Below are 20,326 nucleotides of genomic sequence, written 5' to 3' on the forward strand. Positions count from 1 at the left end.
GTGAGAGAATGTAGAAAGAGAATGTAAGAGGACTCAGGACCAAGTATCAGGGGACATCTATAGTTAAGTAGGCATAACATTAATGAGGATCAAGGCAAGAAATTAATAAACTGACAACAATGTGGTATCCAAGATGTATAAAAAATAAACAGATAAAACACACACACACACACACAAAACTTAAAACTATTTCTCAAAAGAAAAGTGGTCAGAGAATATGAATAGTTCTCAAAAGAATTGCAAACTACTAATATATGAAACAACTTTAAGATCATTAATAAGAAAAATAAAAAGGTTTCACCTCACATGCTATAAATTGGTAGATAAATAAAAACTGGAAATCAGAGTTAGAGGAGCTATAGGAAGTGGACTATTAGTGGAGCTGTGAATCTTGATGATCATTTTATAAAGCAGCTCCTTTAGTGATAGTAAAGAATCATAATTTGTTTACTTCTTTCCCAGTCAATGAGCATCTGCTTTGTTTCGAGTTCTTTATTAGTCCTAAAAGGATACAATAAATATTTTGATGTATAATCTATTTGAGGTACAAAATCTAGTAATGATCTTTGGATGTTTTATCTGCACAATTCCAAGTTATTGCAAGTAATCATAAAAAATGATGACGATGAACACAGAATCATGGAAACATCTATATGAACCAACAGAGTGACAAGTAGAGCCAAGAAAAAATATACATAATGACCATGGCAACGTAAATAAAAAAAATCACAAAAACAGTATAGAGAGTAAATGTGCAAAATTAAAAAGAACAAGCATGGTTTGAGAAGAGATATGAGAAGATATCCCTATTCTTTTGTAAAAGCCTTTCAAAGAAGGAGGTTTAGAATTGGGACCTCCTATACATTTTCAAACTTTTTTAATGCATTAATTAGATAATGCTGATTAATCAGTCATAATCATTTCTTCCTTTTCTTGTCTTTAAAAATATCATTTGTTATAGAGGATGGCTATCTAAAGACAGAGAGATATTGGAGAAAATCATGGTGACGTAAAAAAACCAAACTACTTCAAAACTGTTTCTTAAAAGGAGCTTCAAAAGGACAGGAGAACCAAGAAAACGCAGTCATGAAATCCCAAAGAAAAAAGTATTCAGGAGGTTGTGTGTTATGGGCCAGAACTTGAAATAAGGTGTTGACTCACTGGAATTGATGGAAACAATGTTTGTGTGCTTGGGTTTGCACCTTTGAGAGTTCACACATTAGTTCAGGAGTTTGGGAGATTCACAAGTCAAAATTCAATATGAGATTCACAAGAATGAGATTCACACCTCCCATAATCCCACTCTCAGAGGAAGAGTTAACCTTTGAGTTTACACTTCTAAAAGAGCATAAAAAGGAGCTGAGTCAGTGGAGTCAGTCAGTTCGGAAGACTGACAGAGTGAGAGGTTAGTTGGGAGATTGAGAAGCAAGGAGTCAGAGTTGAGCTAAAGGCAAAGGACTAGCAACGAGAACTCTTAGAACAAAAGAAAGTTAACTGGGCTATTTTGGAAGAGACAATAAAAGATTTGAACTTTTATCAACTGGCTGTATTTGGGGTGATTATTACTCTGAACCAAAACTAAGGCTGCCTCCAGAAACCTCCCCAAGAAACCTGCTCTCCCAGAGAGAATGATCATATTATAGAAAAAAGAAGAGAACACTACAGTTGTGGACACTGTCTATCAAATGCCAGAGAGAGATAAGAAGGTTGAGAATTGACGTGAATCTAATTTTGGTTAAATGATTTTAGGCTGGAAGTCTAATCCATTAAGTGTTTTTGTTGTTGTTTGTTTTGTTTTTTAAATAAGGCAAAGATTGAAGATTAGAAAAAAGAGTTCAAGATGATGGTGGGGTAAATCTGTTGGAGAAGATAGGAGGACATGGGACCAAGGATACATATAAAGGGGTGGCATGGACAAATAGAAAAGGGTCTATCTCATTAAGTATTGGAAGACAATATCAAATGGATTTGAGATGAAGGAGAAGAGGGAAATCTTTGTAATGGTTTCTCCCTTCCTCCCCCTCCTGCTTCCCCTTCCTTCTTTCCTCCCTTCCTGCCCCACTCCCCTCAGCTGTGTTGAGAACCGGGAAAGATTTGAGGTGGTGAGTCCAATTGGGAAGCTGGCACAATAATCCAGGGAAGAAATGATAAGGCCTGACATAAGATAATGGCTGTGTAAATAGAGATAGAGTCAGATGTGACAGAAGTTACAGAGGTAGAAATGATCTGTAGGTAGAAAAGTATCTATCAAGAGAGAGAACTTAAAGCCAAAGTCTTCCTGACTTTGGGAAGAACCATTGTCATCAGGAGACAAATATATGTGTGTACGTGTATAAGTAGACATATTTGTGTATGTATGTATGTTTTTAAAAAGCTAGTCATACAGCAAGAAAGTGATAAAATAAAATATGCCTATAACAAAGGTATATCCTGTAACAAGGAGATACTGAAATAATTAAAGGGTTAATAATTAAATAATTGAAGAGTTCTTCAATACATTGACAAGATTACCCATGAAAAATTTATGGAAAGACATGATTATGAATTAAACATGATTTTTACACAATGAGAAGGAATGGAGAGGTTGTAACCTGTAGTACTGGAGAAAGCACTAACCATAGTGGTAAGGATCATGGATGCATAAAATAGAAAACCAGGACAAGTTCTGATCTGAAGAATATCTAAATCCTTGGCTTAAGAAGTATGAAGCAAAAACCAACTACTATACTTGACCAAAAAACAAAAAGAAAAAAAAAAACCCTTCCTTTCATTAAATAAAAAAAAAGCCCTACATATTAGTGGTATTTTGTTTCTAAAATAATAAATTTGCTAGGCTATAACATTCTGACAAATCCAAAAATATAAAATTATAAATTTTAAAGATTGGTTGACAATCATCCTAGGAATGATGTCCAAAAAGCATTTATGAAGCCAACCATTCAAGATTTATTAAGGACCTACTATCTACTATATAAATAACTAGGAGCTATGGAATCTATAATCTAACAGGAGATATAATAAGCTTTTTAAAGACAACTTATCACTTTGAATGGCTATCTCTGAAACTGCTAAAATCCAATAACTAGGTTTGTCCCTAAAGAGATATCATAAAACATAGAAACATTTAGGTCAATAAAATAGCTTTAAAAAAAAGTTGCTTTCAACTTTGATGGAGGGAGGGAAGGAGGAGGAAGAGAGGGAGGGAGAGAGAGAGAAAGAGAGAGAGAGAGAGAGAGAAAGAGTATGTAGTGGGCAAAGATACCAATCAAAAAATAAGTTTTATTCAGTAAAAACACACACACAAGGAATCTTAAAATGACATACTTGAAAATTGGTGATCCAGCACCTGTTTGGAAGACCTCAAAAGTAAGGCAATGAACTATCTCTCAAATCATGAATCATCTATTAAGTACCCACTACTACTAACTAGGCACTGTGCTAAGTGAAGGGATATTTCAAAAACAAAAAAAATTCTCCCTAACCTCAAAATGCACACATCTAATGAGGGAAGACAAGCAAATACTTATGTACAAATAATGTACAGACAAATGATGTGTAAATTAAAAATAATATAAGAAGGAAGCACTAACATTAAGTAATATCTGGAAAGGCTTCTTGGAGAAAGTATGATTTTAGCTGAGATTTGAAAAAAGCCAGGGAAGGCAAGGGGCAGAAATGAGGAGGAAGAGAATTTCAGATATGGGGACAGGTAGTGGAAAATGCACAAGGACGAGATGAAGTATCTTTTGTGGGGAACAACAAGGAAGCTCCCCAGAGCTAGAGCATGAAGAAGGGAACAAAAAGACTAGAAAGATAGGAATGGGCAAATCTATGAAGAGTTTTAAAAGTCAAAGAATATTGTAATAGGCCCTTCCACTTATGGATGGTTCTAATTATTAGAAGCTCTTCCTGACATAAAAAAATCAAAATTTACCTTTTTGTTTTAGTGGTGTCTTAATCTTCTTTAACCCCATTTGAGATTATTATTATTATTTTTTAAAAGCAAAGATAATAGAGAGGTTTGCCATTGAACTTTTACAGATGAGGAACAGAGGCAAACAGAATTAAGTGACTTGTCTAGGATCATGGAGTTAAGAAGTATCTGAGGACAGATTTGAACTCAGAAAGATTAATTTTCCTGACTTAAGACCTAGTGCTCCATTCACTGTGCCACCTAACTGCCCTATTCTTTGCTACTTTCATTTAATGCCCCTCATTCAACAAATCCAAGCATTCTTCTCTATGATGACCTTTCAAATACACCAAGACATCATTTAACCGCAGCATCTTTTCTTCTTCAGGCGAAACATTCAATTCTTTCAACTAACTCTAATATGGCATGGACTCAAAGTCCTTTACCATCTTCATTGTCCTCTACTCTTCAGTTTATTAATGTTTGGTTTTTTTAATCACTTGCTTAAAACTAAATTCAATATTCCAGGTGAATTCTGCAGAGGACAAAGTACAGTTTGTCACTTCTCTATTACTGTATGTCACACTTCTCTTAATGTAGGCTAAGATCAAAATAGCTTTTTAGGCTGCCACAACATAGTTGACTCATTCTGAGCTTAAAGTCCATTAAAATTCCTAGTTTTTCAGAAGAACTGCTTTTTATTCATGCTTCATTTGTAAGGATGATTTTTTATACTCATATGTAAAACTCTACATTTTCTCCTTTTGAATTTCATCTTAACAGACCAAACCCAATGAATGCTATAAACTGATAAGGTCCTTTTGGATCCTGGCTTAATTCATCCACTGTGTTAACTATCTCTCCCAAATTTGTATTATCTGGAAATTTGAAAGAACACCTACGCCTTTAAGTCATCAATAAAGGCCAACCACAAACTCTAACAAGGGAACTACTGAAGACTTCCTGTCATCCTGACAATGAACCACTAACAATGCCTTAATTCCCACAATCCAATTACTTATGAATCCATATGGCTGTGTTATCATCTAATCTCTCCATCATCTCCACAAGAATAGTATGAAATATTTTATCAAAAGCTCTGCTAAATTTAGGTAAACCATTGACACCTCCTCATCTTATCACAAAAAGTCTTTTTGTAATGACTTTCCCTTTCTTGTAGTTAAGTAACCATTACTTGGATGATGCTGGGAACTTTTTCCAGCAATCAATTCAAATCAGTTACCTATAGACTGCAGATTTCATTTTTTGAAAATAGGGTCAACATTTTCCCTTCTCTAATCTTGTAGTACCCTCTTCTCTTTTCTCATGCTGTTTCAATTATCACCGAGTGTCTCAGCAATCACAGGTGACATGAATTTGAAGACAGCTGAGTATTTTCTTACTGTCTTCTTATTTATTTTAGTTATCAAGCACAAAATAATTTATGTTCTATTAGTTCAAATGCAAGGGTTATTTATTCTCTTTTCCAAAGAAAATTAACAATCAGAGTTGAACAACTAATCTTTCTTTCTGTTGCTAGGTATCATCATCTTATTATCTACATTAAGTAAACATCCTAAACCTTCTTTAATCCTTTTTCTTGCAATACATATATATATTAAAATCCACCCTTTTGCTTTCATAAGAAGAGCAGAACTAAAACAAAAATTTGATCTCCAACATCAAAACCCATGAGAAGCATAAATAATTAAAAAGGGAAAAAAATACATAAGGGATTCAATAGAGCTAAACTGTTTACATCCCTAGACAGGAAGATGATACTTATAATTCTTTTTTTTATATATATTTACAAATATATTTATTATTAGTTTTAAAATGCTAGTAGTGAGTATAGGTTAGTCTCATTTTCTATACGGCCAAATTAAATATGTTCCTTCCATATGAGGAAATACTCAGGAACTAATTAGTAGACAGGAGAATTCTTTGTCTGTCTTGGCTGCTTTACATTTGTCTCCCTCTCAATCATCTTTGACCTATCTCTTGGTCCCTCTCCATTTTTTTTTTTAATTTTCAGATAGCTTTTTTTTTTAACCGTCCTTCTCCCTATTCCAGGTACTCCAATACATGTTAAAACATATGTTAAATCCAATATATGTATACATACCCATACTGTTATCTTGCTGCACAAGAAAAATCAGATCAAAAAAAAAAAAAACCTGAGAAGGAAAATAAAAATGCAAACAAACAATATCAGAAAGAGTGAAAATGCTATGTTGTAATCCACATTCAGTTCTCAGTCCTTTCCCTGGGTGTAGATGGCTCTCTTCATTAATGAACAATTGAAACTGGTCTGAATCAATTAATTGTTGAGAGCCATGAGCATCAGAATTGATCATTGTATAGTCTTGTTGTTGCCATGTACAATGATCTACTGGTTCTGCTTGTTTCACTTAGCATCAACTCATTTAAGTCTTTTCAGGCCCATCTGAAATCATCCTGTTGGTCATTTCTTACAAAACAATAATATTCCCTAACATTCATATACCATAATTTATTTAACCTTTCTCCAATTGATGGGCATCCATTCAGTTTTCCGTTTCTAGTCACTACGAAAAGGGCTGCCACAAACATTTTTGCACATGTGGGTCCCTTTCCTTTCTTTAAGATCTCTTTGGGATATAAGCCCAGTAATACTTATAATTCTTAAAAAAAATAAATAAATAAAAATAAAACTATCATTAACAGTATAGCTAGAAGAAAAGGAGCAAGAACACCTATTGCCGTAGAGGGGAACATGGTAGGTGATGATAACACTACTCTTGTTAGTATTAGTTTGAGGGAATAATATATACAATCAGTTGAATATAGAAATGTATCTTAGCAGGGGCAGCTAGGGGTGCAGTGAATAGAGCACCAGCCCTTAAGTCAGGAAGACCTGGGTTCAAATCTGATCTCACACACTTAACACTTCCTAGCTGTGTGACCCTGGGCAAATCACTTAACCTCAACTGCCTTAGCAAAGGAAAAAAAAAATCTCTCTCTCTCTCTCTTTCTCTCGGGAAGGAGTGACAGAAAATGGTAGAAGCAAATCACTGGTGGGGAGGGAAAGAGGAGACAGGACAAACAGCAAGTAAAATAGGATGGAAAAAAATAACACAATCCAATTAGATAGTGTCATTAGTTAAAATGTGTGTGTGTGTATGTATACACATACATACATAGGAAAACCAAACATCCAGTATCAAAAATGGAAAGGGTGAAATCTCCACCAATTAAGACCACCAGCAATCATTAGGAAACATTTTCTTCAATTATATATCAATAAATCTGACAATTTAACTAAAATCAATGAATATTTAGGAAAATATAAATTATCTAGATTAATAGATTAGGAAATAAAAAGCCTAAATAGCCTCATTTTAGGGGAAAAAATCTTAACAAACCATTAATGAGCTTCCTAAGAAAAAAATCTCCAGCATTAGAGGGGTACACGAGTAAATTTTACCAAACATTTAAAAAACAATTACTTCCAACATTATATAAACTATTTGGAAAAATAAGTGACAGAGTCTTACCAAACTTCTTTAATGATACAAATATGGTACTGATACCTAAACCAGGAAGAGCTACATAGAAAGAAAATTATAGATCAATTTCCCTAATGAATACTGATGCAAAAATTTTAAAGGGAAGAAATTTTAAAGAAAATACTAAGCGATTATAGCAATATGTAATATATGTTAAAGTTAATATACGATAATATATAGTAATATAAATACAAGGGGATTGTGGAATTTATACCAGGAATGCAAGATTGATCCAATATTAGGAAAGCTATCAACATATTTGGTCAGGACAATAACAAACCAACAAAAATTACATTATCTCAATAAATGCAGAAAAAGCTTTTGACAATATACAGAATCCCTTACTACTAAAAATGCTTGACAGCACAGGAATAAATGGAGTTTTCCTTTAAAACCAACAATAAGTGTTACATGTAACGGGGATAAGTTAGAAACTTTTTCAGTAAGATCAAGGGTAAAAAGCAAGAATGCCCATTATTAAAAGTATTATTCAGTGTAGTACTAGAAATGTTAGCTATAGTCATAAAAGAAAAAGAAATTGAAATCAGAATAGGCAATAAGAAAATAAAACTATCACTATTTGCAAATGATAGAATTGTATACTTAAAGAATCTTAGAGTATCAACTAAAAAATTACTTGAAATAATTAACAACTTTAGCAAAGTTGCAAGATATAAAATAAATCCATATAAATCACCATTTCTTTATTTGACCAATAAAGCCCAGGAGCAAGAGAGAGAAAGAATTCCATTTAAAATAACTGTAAACAATATAAACAAAAAATACATCTATGGGACAGGAAAAATTCATGACCAAATTAGAGAGAGAACATAATAAAGTGTAAAATAGGTAATTTTGATTATATTAAATTAAAAAGCTTTCTACAAGGAAAACGAATGCAACCAAAATTAGAAGGAAAGTAGAAAGCAGGGAGACAATCTTTACAGAAAATCTAATCGATTTAAAACTTTGATAAGATCAAAATATACTTAACTAAACTTGAAAAATCACAAATTTTAAGATGTCATGTTTTGTCATACCATCTAAAATAATACTATTCTCCACAAAATCCTGTTAAAAATTATAACACTTTCTTAACAATTTGATTTGCATTTATCTTCTAAGTTATTTAAATAGTTATTTATTTAAATGTATGAAAATTCCACAAAATTGCTTATTGATCTTTTTAGAATGAAACTTTAATTTGGGGTTACCTGCTATCAGTCATGTTTGTTTGGAATAAAATGAGTTAATTTCAGCTGCTCTCAGAAAGGAGTATAATAAATCACGTGCAAATAATAAATCATCAATCTGTCAAAGTCTAAAAGCTGGCATCTTAAAACCTTTCATCTTAAAAAATACATATATATTTTTTACCTTATGTTCTGGTTTATTTATATGTTTGTTGACAAAAAAGATTAAATAAGCCAATACAACATCATGCCACTCAAAATAAAACTCACAGATTCATCCTACTGGATGTTTTCTTTCACAAGCAGATAATGAAGTAAACACATACCTTGGTCTCCCCCTACCCCTCCCATCACATACACCTGTTTGAGCACTCTTCCAATTACATCAGGCTCACTATCAGTTGCAATGTGCCAAAGCTGCTCCTGTTTTTCCATTTTCAAAACTTGCTAATAATCCTTAGCAAAACCAAAATCTCACTCCAATTAGCTTCTGCTGATAATGTCTGCTAACAGAGATCTCTGCTCTTCTTAACTGTCCATCAGGCCTGTTATTTGTACTACAATAATAATTCACAAATATAAATTATTTAAATTTTGAAAATCATTTTCTGCTCAATAACCCTGTGAATTAAGTGATAAAATTATGAATAGTCCCATTTTACAATAAAAAAGCCTGAATTCAAAAAAACAACTCCATGATCAGCTTTCTATAAGCATGGGGATATAAAAAGAAATTGTTCTCTCTCTCTCTCTCTTCTCTTCCTCTCACTTCCTTACCTATTGATTTAGCCACAGAGTTTTGGGTTTTATGGTAAACATAACTGTTTTTATTGCTTTCCTACCACTGAATCATTGTTTCATTCCTTGTACACATCTAATTTAGCTTTCATAAAAAAAAATTTCAGATATATTTCTGCAATTTTCCTTTAAGGATTTTATTTATATTTTTTGCGTCAACAGTCATTATTAAATACATATGTATAGATTGTATACTTTGTTTTACGCAGTAGATCCTTGTTTGTTTCATAAAAGAGTTTGGTAGACCATTGAATAACTTTTGAGGAAAGTTGAGATAGCATAAGTATTAATTAGTTTTTAAATATTTTATAGAATTTAGTGTATATATGTGTATAGGTTAGTCCTGTCTCCCACTAGATTTGATCATCCACCTTGTAATTATTTTATGGGATAAGTTGTCTGGGCTTTGTTGGTATCACTGAGAATTAATCATTATAGCTCCTTTATTTCTTGCCAGGAGCACAAGAGAAGTCCATATATAATATTGGATGATCTAACTTAGGTCTTTGATACTGTCAATTATGAAGGTTTGTGGAAGATCATGGCAAAATTTAGTTGCCCACAGAAATTTATCAATATTTTATGACAGTTCCATGACAGCATGCTTGCCTGGGTTCTGGATAATAGATGCTGCTCTTACATTTTCCCAGTGTCCAATGCTTTTTTTTTTTTTTAATTACAACTTTTTATTTACAAGATAGATGCATGGGTAATTTTTCAGCATTGACAATTACAAAACCTTCTGTTCCAATTTTTCCCCTCCTTTCCCACACTCCCTCCCCCAGATAGCAGGTAGACTAATACATGTTAAATATGTTAAAGTATATGTTAAATACAATATATGTATACATATCCATACAGTTATTTTGTTGCACAAGAAGAATCAAACTTTAAAATAATGTACAATTAACCTGTGAAGGGAACAAAAAATGCAAACGGACAAAAACAGAGAGATTGGAAATGCTATGTAGTAGTTCACACTCATTTTCCAGAGTCCGTTCCCTAGATGTAGCTGGTTGTATTCATTATTGAGCAAATGGAACTGATTTGGTTCATCTCATTGTTGAAGAGAGTAATATCCATCAGAATTGATCATCATATGGTATTGTTGCTTAAGTATATAATGATCTCCTGGTCCTGCTCTTTTCACTCACCATCAGGTCATATAAGTCTCTCCAGGCCTTTCTGAAATCATCCTGTTGGTCATTTCTTACAGAACAGTAATATTCCATAACATTTATATACCACAATTTATTCAACCATTCTCCAATTGATGGGCATCCACTTAGTTTCCAGTTTCTAGTTACTACAAAGAAAACTGTCACAAACATTTTTGCACATATAGGTCCCTTTCTCTTCTTTAAGATTTCTTTGGTATATAAGCCCAGTAATAACACTGCTGGATCAAAGGGTACGCACAGATAACTTTTTGAGTACAGTTCCAAATCGCTTTCCAGAATGGCTGAATGTATTCACAATTACACCAACAATGTATCACTGTCCCAGTCTTCCCACATCCCCTCCAACATTCACCATTATCTTTTCCTGTCATCCTAGCCAATCTGAGAGGTGCGTAGTGTATATTTCAGAGTTGTCTTAATTTGCATTTCTCTGATCAATAGTGATTTAGAGCACCTTTTCATATGATTAGAAATAGTTTCCATGTCTTCATCTGAAAATTGTCTGTTCATATCTTTTGACCACTTATCAATTGGAGAATAGTTTGATTTCTTATAAATTAGAGTCAGTTCTCTATATATTTTGGAAATGAGGCCTTTGTAAAAGAACCTGACTGTAAAAATGTTTTCCCAGTTTATTGTTTCCCTTCTAATCTTGTCTTCATTTAATTTTGTTTGTACAAACGCTTTTCAAATTGATATAAACAAAATTTTCTATTTTGTGATCAATAATGATCTCTAGTTCTTCTTTGGTCACAAATTCCTTCCTCCTCCACAGGTCTGAGGAGTAAACTATCCTATGTTCTTCTAATTTATTTATAATATCATTCTTTATGCCTAGATCATGAACCCATTTTGACCTTATTTTGGTGTACGGTGTTAAGTGTGAGTCAATGCCTAGTTTCTGCCATACTAATTTCCAATTTTCCCAGCAGTTCTTATCAAATAGTAAATTCTTATCCCAAGAGTTGGGGTCTTTTGGTTTGTCAAACACTAGATTATTAAAGTTATTGACTATTTTGTCCTATCAACCTAATCTATTCCACTGATCAACTAGTCTATTTCTTAGCCAATACCAAATGGTTTTGGTAACCGCTGCTTTATAATATAGTTTTAGATCTGGTACAGCTAGGCTACCCTCATTTGATTTTTTTTTTTTTATTAGTTCCCTTGAAAGTCTTGACCCTTTATTCTTCCTGATGAATTGTTATTTTTTTCTAAGTCCTTAAAATAGTATTTTGGGAGTCTGATTGGTATAGCACTAAATAAATAGATTAGTTTAGGTAGGATTGTCATTTTTATTATATTTGCTTGCCTTATCCAAGAGCACTTAATATTTTTCCAATTGGTTAGAGCTGACTTTGGGTGGAAAGTACTTTGTAGTTTTGCTCACATAGTTCCTGACTTTCCCTTGGCAGATAGATTCCCAAATATTTTATACTATCAGCAGTTACTTTAAATGGAATCTCTCTTTGTAACTGTTGGATTTTGTTAGTGATATATAAGAATGTTGAAGACTTATGTGGGTTTATTTTGTATCCTGCAACTTTGATACAGTTGTGGATTATTTCTAATAGCTTTTTAGTAGAATCTCTGGGGTTCTCTAAGTATACCATCATATCATCTGCAAAGAATGATAATTTGGTTTCCTCATTACATACTCTAATTCCTTTAATCTTTTTCTCAACTCTTATTGCTGAGGCTAGCATTTTTAATACAATATTGAATAACAATGGTGATAAGGGGCAACCCTGTTTCACTCCTGATCTTACTGGGAATGGTTACAGTTTATCTCCATTACATATGATGCTTACTGACGGTTTTAAATAGATGCTCCTGACTATTTTTTTTAAAAAGCTCATTTAGTCCTATACTCTCAAGTGTTTTTAATAGGAATGGATGTTGGATTTTATCAAATGCTTTTTCTGCATCTATTGAGATGATGATATGGTTTTTGTTAATTTGGTTATTGATATAGACAATTATGCTAATATTTTTCCTAATATTGAACCAGCACTGCATTCCTGGTATAAATCCTACTTGGTCATGGTGTATTATCCTGGGGATGATTTTCTGTAATCTTTTTGCTAATATTTTATTTAAGATTTTAGCATCGATATTCATTAGGGAGATTTCTTTTTCTAAAATGGGACTATTTAAGCAATTTACTCCCTCCTCTGTTAATCTGGGAAGACTATATTTTTGAAGGTAGTCATCCATTTCACTTAGGTTATCAAATTTATTGGCATAAAGTTGAGCAAAGTAATTCCTAATTATTGCGCTAATTTTCTCTTCATTGGTAGAAAGTTCTCCCTTTTCATTTTTAAGACTAACAATTTGATTTTCCTCTTTCCTTTTTCTAATCAGATTTACCAAAGATTTATCTATTTTATTGTTTGTTTCATAAAACTAACTCTTAGTTTTATTAATTCAATAGTTTTTTAACTTTCAGTTTTATCATTTTCTACTTTTAATTTTAGAATTTCAAGTTTAGTATTTGATTGGGGGTTTTTAATTTGGTCTTTTTTTTAGCTTTTTAAGCTTTTAAAGCACAATTCATTGATCTTCTCTTTCTCTATTTTATTCAAATAAGCCTCTAGAGATATAAAATTTCCTCTTATTACCACTTTGGCTGCATCCCACAAATTTTGGTATGCTGTCTCATTGTTATCATTCTTGTGGGTGAAGTTATTGTGTCTATGATTTGCTGTTTTACCCATTCATTCTTTAGGATAAGATTATTTAAGTTTCCAATTACTTTTTGATCTATTTACCCCTGCTTTTTGTTGAATGTAGTTTTTATCGAATCATGATCTGAAAAGAATGCATTTGCAGAAATCCTGCCTTTCATTCTGAAGTCTTTATGTTCTAATATATGGTCAATTTTTGTATAGGTTCCATGAATTGCTGAGAAGAAAGTATACTCCTTTCTGTCTCCATTCAGTTTTCTCCAAAGAGCTATCATACCTAATTTGTCTAATATTCTATTTACCTCTAACTTTCTTATTTGTTTTGTAGTTTGTTTTATCTAGTTCTGAGAGGGCAAAGTTAAAATCTCCCATTATTATAGTTTTGCTGTCTGTTTTTTCTTGCAACTCTCTTAACTTCTCCTTTAGGAAGTTAGATGCTATACCACTTGATACATATATGCTTAGTATTGATATTGCTTCATTGTCTATGCTACTCTTTAGCAAGATATAGTTTCCTTCCTTATCTCTTTTAATTAGATCAAATTTTGCTTTTGTTTGATCTGAGATAAGGATGGCTACCCCTGCTTTTTTGACTTCACCTGAAGTATAATAGATTCTGCTCCAGCAGAGGGAACTAGCATACCTTTACTCTCTATGTATCAATCTGCTTTAAATGTATTTCCTGTAAACAACATATTGTAGGGGTCTGGCTTTGGATCCAGTCTGCTATCTGCCTCCGCTTTATGGGAGAGTTCATCCCATTCACATTTATGGTTAAAATGACGAATTCTGTATTTCCTGCCTTTTTATTATCCTCAGATTATGCTTTTCTTTTTCTTACCTAGCTTCCCCCCCATCCCCAGTATTAAACTTATGGGCACCACTTGTTTCACGCAGCACTCTCTCTTTAGAATCCCTCCTACCCCCTTTGAATCCCTTCCTCGTTCTTATACCTTTCCCTTATTACTCTTTTCCTTTTCCCTTTTCCTCTCCCACTTTTTAATGAAGTGAGAGAAGTTTCTCTGTAAATCAAATATGTCAATTATTTTCTCTTTGAGCCAAATCTGACGAGAGCAAAATTCACACAATGTTCCTCCCCCTCCCTAAATTCCCTCAGATATGATAGGTTTCCTTTGCCTCTTTGTAAGATGTAGTTTTCCTCTTCTTATCTCCCCCTTTCCCTTTTTCTGATACTATCCCCTTTCCATTTCTACTTCCCTTTTTTTTAATATCAGTAAAATAAAATTATACATGCACTCTTTATGTCCATAACAGAAATACAGTTCTCAAGAGTTTTTTTTACCTTTTTTCTGCTTCTCTTGAGTCCTATAGTTGGAGTCAAATTTTTTGTTTAGCTCTGGTTTTTTCATTAGAAACAAATGGAATTCACCTGTTTCATTAAATGTCCATCTTCTTGCCTGGAAGAAAATGCTCAGCTTAGCTGGCTAGTTTATTCTTGGCTACATTCCAAGTTATTTTGCCTTTCAGAATATTATAGTCCAGGCCCTTCAATCCTTTAATGTGGATCCTGAGTGATCCTTATTGTGGCTCCTCGGTATTTAAATTGTTTTTTTTTCCCCCTGGCTGCTTGTAATATTTTTTCCTTAGTCATAGTTCTGAAATTTAGCCAGAATATTCCTTGCAGTTTTTATTTTAGGGTTTCTTTCAGAAGGTGTTCAATGAATTCTTTCAATGCCTATTTTACCTTCTGATTCTATTATCTCTGGGCAATGCTCTTTGATGATTTCCTATAAAATAGTGTCTAGGCTCTTTTTTTCATCATACTTTTCAGGAAGTCCAATAATCCTCAGATTATCTTTCCTAGATCTATTTTCCAGGTCTGTAGTTTTTCCAGGTAGATATTTTTTCATTTTTTTGGTTTTGCTTGATTGATTCTTGATGTCTCAAGGAATCATTTATTTCTATTTGTTCAGTTCTGATTTTTAATGAGTTATTTTCTTCATTAGCCTTTTTTTAAACTTCTTTTTGTATATGTACAATTGAGTTTTTAAATAAGTCACTTTGCTGTATGGAAGTTTTTTCCATTTCACTAATTTTTTTTTAAACTGAGTTATTTCCTTTTTCCAATTCAGAAATCCTACCTTCCTGGAAGTTCTTTATCTTTTCCAATTCACAAATTCTGTTTCCCTGCACTCCCTGGGAGTTCTTTACCTTATCCAATTCACATTTCAGGAAGTTGTTTTCTTTTCCCACTTTATCAAATTTTTCTTTAAGTGAATTATATGCCTTTTCTGTACTCTCTTGCAGAGTACTTTCTCCATTTTCTTTTAAGATCTTTTATAATTTCTTCTAGGAGAGCTTTATGTGATGGGGACCAGGTTACACCCTCCCCCCCTTTGGGGTTTTGTCTGGAGATTGTTTGCTATTAGTCTCCTTGAGGTTGAAAACCTGCTCTCTTTCTGTATAGAAGCTATCGATGGTTAGCATAGGCTTGACTTTCTTACTCATTTTTTTTTTTAACTTCAGGGCAAAAAGGTTACCAGCTTCCTCTGCAGAGCAGGGATACAGTAGCTGTTCTGCAAATGGGCTGCTAAGAGCAAATGAGCTGTGGAAATGCCCCTGGGAAGAGCCTCACACCAGAAGTGTCACTGCCCTGGGAAGAGCAGCCACACTGCTGAAGTATTACTGCTCTGGGAAGAGCCCCGGTGTGCAGATCAATGGCTGCTCTGGGACTAGCAATTGAGCAGTGAAAGTGTCACTGCCCTGGGCAGAACCCCATTGTGTGGATCAGTGGCTATCCTGGGAAGAGCCCTGAACCACAAGTGTTTTGCTCTGGGAAGAAGTTCTATTGCCCTGGGCAGAGCCCTACTGCTATTCAGATTTGTAGCTGCCCAGGGCAGAGCAACCCTGGTGTGACTGCCCCAGGCAAAAGCCCCGTGCTGCAGGATGGGGCTGCACGGCTGTGCTATGGTCTGTGCTAAGTCACTTCCAGTGCTGTGTGCCAGAATATTTTTTGTTTAGCTCTGATCCTGTTAGATTCTGGCAGGTTTTTTGTACTACATTCTACCTTTGGCTTTAACTTCTCTTCTGATCTACTGCTTTGCAATGAAAGCAGAGCATCCAACCTGTGGTAGAGTGCTTCCCTGCAAATTTTCCACCCATGGAGACCGTCCCAGCCCTGGTTCATTCAGTGTGCTAGCCTCTGGTCCTGCCTCCCTGCCTGCACTGGCCTACTCTCTCCAGATCAGGACAAACCTTTTCTGGCGATCTTCCAAGTTATCTTTGGCTGGTAATCTGTTGTACTCCCAATATTCATGGATTTCAGTCAAGCACTATTTCTGAGGCTGAATTTGGTAATTAGTAGTGAGGGTAGAAGCTTAGAATGACACGTGTCTTCTCTGCCCCTTAAATAAATATTCTAACTTGCCTTTTCCCCAAAAAGCAGATCTTTGTCTTTGGTGGAAGCAGTGAAAACAGAGAAGAAAAGATGAGAAATAAGAGAAATTAACAAATGACTTGGGAAGTGACTGAAAATGTAGGCAAGAGATAAGTTACAGTTTAAGTAATTGGAAGAATATTTATGCCACTAACAGAAAACACAGATAGCTTAAGTTTAATTTGAATATATTAAGTGTGAGGTATCACTAGTTCTACTAGTATTCAGATGTTTCAGTGGATTGTTAGAAATGTGGCTCTAAAGCTCAGGAGAACGTTTAGGACAGAAGATACAAATTTGGGAGTCTCATCAGCACAGAATTTAATAGTTGAGGTTTTAGATATCAATGAGACTGATAAGAAAATACTGAGGTAAGAATACCAAGGAAAAGATCTTAAGGAATGTCTGAAGAAAATGGAAGAAGGAAGAAGAACTCATGAAAAAGAGTGTGAGAGGGAAAAGAAGAAAATCAAATGAATATTAGGGAAGATGGGCATGGTATTAGGAATACTGGATATGATCAAGAGCATAAAATGTTGCAGAGATCAAGAAAGATAAGGACTAAGAAAATCATTAGTATAATGGTAAAGGAACAATTTTTTTCCTTCCCCCGATATTTTATTTTTCCAAATACATATGAAGATAGTTTTAATATTCATTTTTGTAAGACTATGTTCCAATTTTTTTCTCCCTTCTTCCTCCCTTCCTCCTTTTCCAAAATAGCAAGCAATTTGATATAGGTTAAACATGTGCAATAAAGGAAAAGTTTCAATTGAATGGGAGAAACAAAAGCCATATTGCAAAGAGTTAAAGAGTGAGTGAGTATTAAGCATAAGGAGCGATTTATAGGCTACTTTTTCAAGAAGTTTCACATGAAAAGCGAGAAAAAAACTAACAGATACTTGGAAGGGGAAGCAGGGTGATATAAGACCTGAGTAAATATGTTAAAAGTAGAATAGGAAGGACTCTATGGGCATGTTTAATGATATATAAAGATATGCATGAATTTGGAACTATGCTCAAAAAGTTATCAAACTGTGCATACCCTTTGATCCAGCAATGTTTCTACTGGGCTTATACCCCAAAGAGATACTAAAGAAAGGAAAGGGACCTGTATGTGCCAAAATGTTTGTGGCAGCCCTTTTTGTAGTGACTAGAAACTGGAAAATGAATGGATGCCCATCAATTGGAGAATGGTTGGGCAAATTGTGATATATGAATGTTATAGAATTTTATTGTTCTGTGAGAAATGAGCAGCAGGATGAATAGAGAGGCTTGTAGAGACTTACATGAACTGATGCTAAGTGAAATGAGCAGAACCAGATCATTATACACTTCAACAACGATACTGTATAAGAATATATTCTGATGGGAGTGGATCTCGATAAACAGAGCTAATTCAGTTTCAATTGATCAAGGATGGACAGAAGCAGCTACACCCAAAGAAAGAACACTGGGAAATGAATATAAACTGCTTGCATTTTTGTTTTTCTTCCCGAGTTATTTATACCTTCTGAATCCAATTCTCCCTGTGCAACAAGAAAACTGTTCGGTTCTGCACACATATATTGTATTTAGGACATACTGTAACCTATTCAACATGTAAAGGACTGCCATCTGGGGGAGGGGGTGGAGGAAGGAAGGGGAAAAATCGGAACAGAAGTGAGTGCAAGGGATAATGTTGTAAAAAATTACCCTGGCATGTCAATAAAAAGTTATTTAAAAAAAAAAAAAGACAAAACACACACACACACACACACACACACACACACACACACAAAAGATATGCATGTATATATGTGTATGATGAATATATATAGAGAGATATATGGATATGGATAGTATAGATAAGTTATATATAACAGTCACAAAGGAGGTGACCAGGAATGGAATTAAAGATGAAGAGGAAAGTATTATTGGCCTTGGTAAAGATAAAATCACTTTTTTCTCTAGATATGAAAAATGGATTGAGGTAATAAGACTTTGCTGAGACTTCTTAAGTCCTGAAAGAAATTCAATTCTAATAACTTCACTTCCAGTTTTAATGGAGTTATGTGCTAATAAGTAATTTCAAGATAAGATTTCAATATATTTAAATTAAAATTTGCTATTAGGAATGATTTTTAAAAGATTAAGACAATAGTACCAAACCATACAGAACTTTACAATTCAGCAAATGATTACTGAGACATATATGTATCACTAAAATAGGCAATGATAAATGATCATAGCATTAAAAATTTGCATAACTAAGTAGGAATCTTGATGAAAGCTAAAGAAAACAATAGCAGGTCAGAGAAAATAATTTAAAGTCTGAGATCTTTAAGACAGATTAAGTCCCTCTTTATGAATGATTGAAACAGGGAAAAGAAATATTTAATATTTCAAAAAACTTTAAATTTACCTCAAGAAATTATAGTTTACATGAGGTATTACTTTTCTTTCATTAAAAACATTTTTCCTTATTTATAACTTTCCTTTGAAAAAAATTGAGCTATAAATTTTCCTCCTCTTTCCTCCCCTACCAAAGAAATATGTTATCAATTATACATGTGAAATCAAAGGCATTACCTTTAAAAAATTTTTAATAATAGCTTTTTTGTTTTCAAAATACATGCAAAGATAGTTTTCAACATTTACCCTTGCAAAATCTTGTGATCCAAATTTTTCTCCCTCACTCCCCACTTCCTCACCTAGACAGCAGATAAATTAAACAGGTGCAATTCTTCTAAACATATTTCCACATTTATCACACTGCATAAGAAATATCAGATCAAAAAGGAAAAAAATGAGGAAAAAAAGCAAGCAAATAGCCACCAAAAAGGTGAAAATACTATGTTGTGATCCACATTCAGTCCCCACAATCTTCTTTTTGGAAGCAGATGGCTCTCTCTATCACAAGTCTATTGGAATTGTCCTGAATTACCTCATTGTTGAAAAGACCTGAGTCCATCAGAGTGGATCATCTCAATCTTGTTGCTGTATAAAATGTTTTCTTGGTTCTATTCACTTTATTTAGCATCAGTTCATATAAGTCTCTCCAGACCTTTCTGAAATCATTCTGCTCATTAATTCTTATAGAATAATAATGTTCCACAACATTCATATACCATAACTTATTTAGCCATTCTCCAACTGGCAACAAAAATAGAACTGCTACAGGCATTTTTGCATATGTGGGTCCTTTTCCCTTTTTTATGATCTCTTAACCAATACAAACACTGCTGGATAAAGCACACGGACAGTATGATGGCCCTTTGGGAATAGTTCTATATTGCTCTCCAGAATGGTTGGATCAGTTCACAACTCTACCAACAATGTATCGATGTCCCAGTTTTCATACATCCCTTCCAACATTTATCATTATCTTTTCCTGCCATCTTAACCAATCTGAGAAGTGTGTAGTAGTACCTTAGAGTTGTCTTAATTTGCATTTATCTAATTGACAGTGAGAACATTTTTTCACATGATTAGAAATGGCTTCAATTTATTTAAAAACTTGTCTGTTCATATCCTTTAAACATGTATCAATTGGAGAATGACTGGTATTCTTATAAATTTGAGTCAACTATTTTAAAAATGAGGTCTTTATCACAGCCTGTGGATGTA

General features: G+C 33.7%; 1 protein-coding gene across 1 annotated transcript in view; it reads right to left on the bottom strand.

Annotated features, from left to right (window-relative positions):
* Positions 1 to 20,326, bottom strand: part of FBXO33 (F-box protein 33) — a 49,846-nt gene that overhangs the window by 21,393 nt on the left and 8,127 nt on the right. The gene's annotated exons all lie outside the window — the stretch shown is intronic.

The sequence above is a fragment of the Antechinus flavipes genome, chromosome 2 (assembly GCF_016432865.1).
Source record: "Antechinus flavipes isolate AdamAnt ecotype Samford, QLD, Australia chromosome 2, AdamAnt_v2, whole genome shotgun sequence".
NCBI lineage: Eukaryota > Metazoa > Chordata > Mammalia > Dasyuromorphia > Dasyuridae > Antechinus > Antechinus flavipes.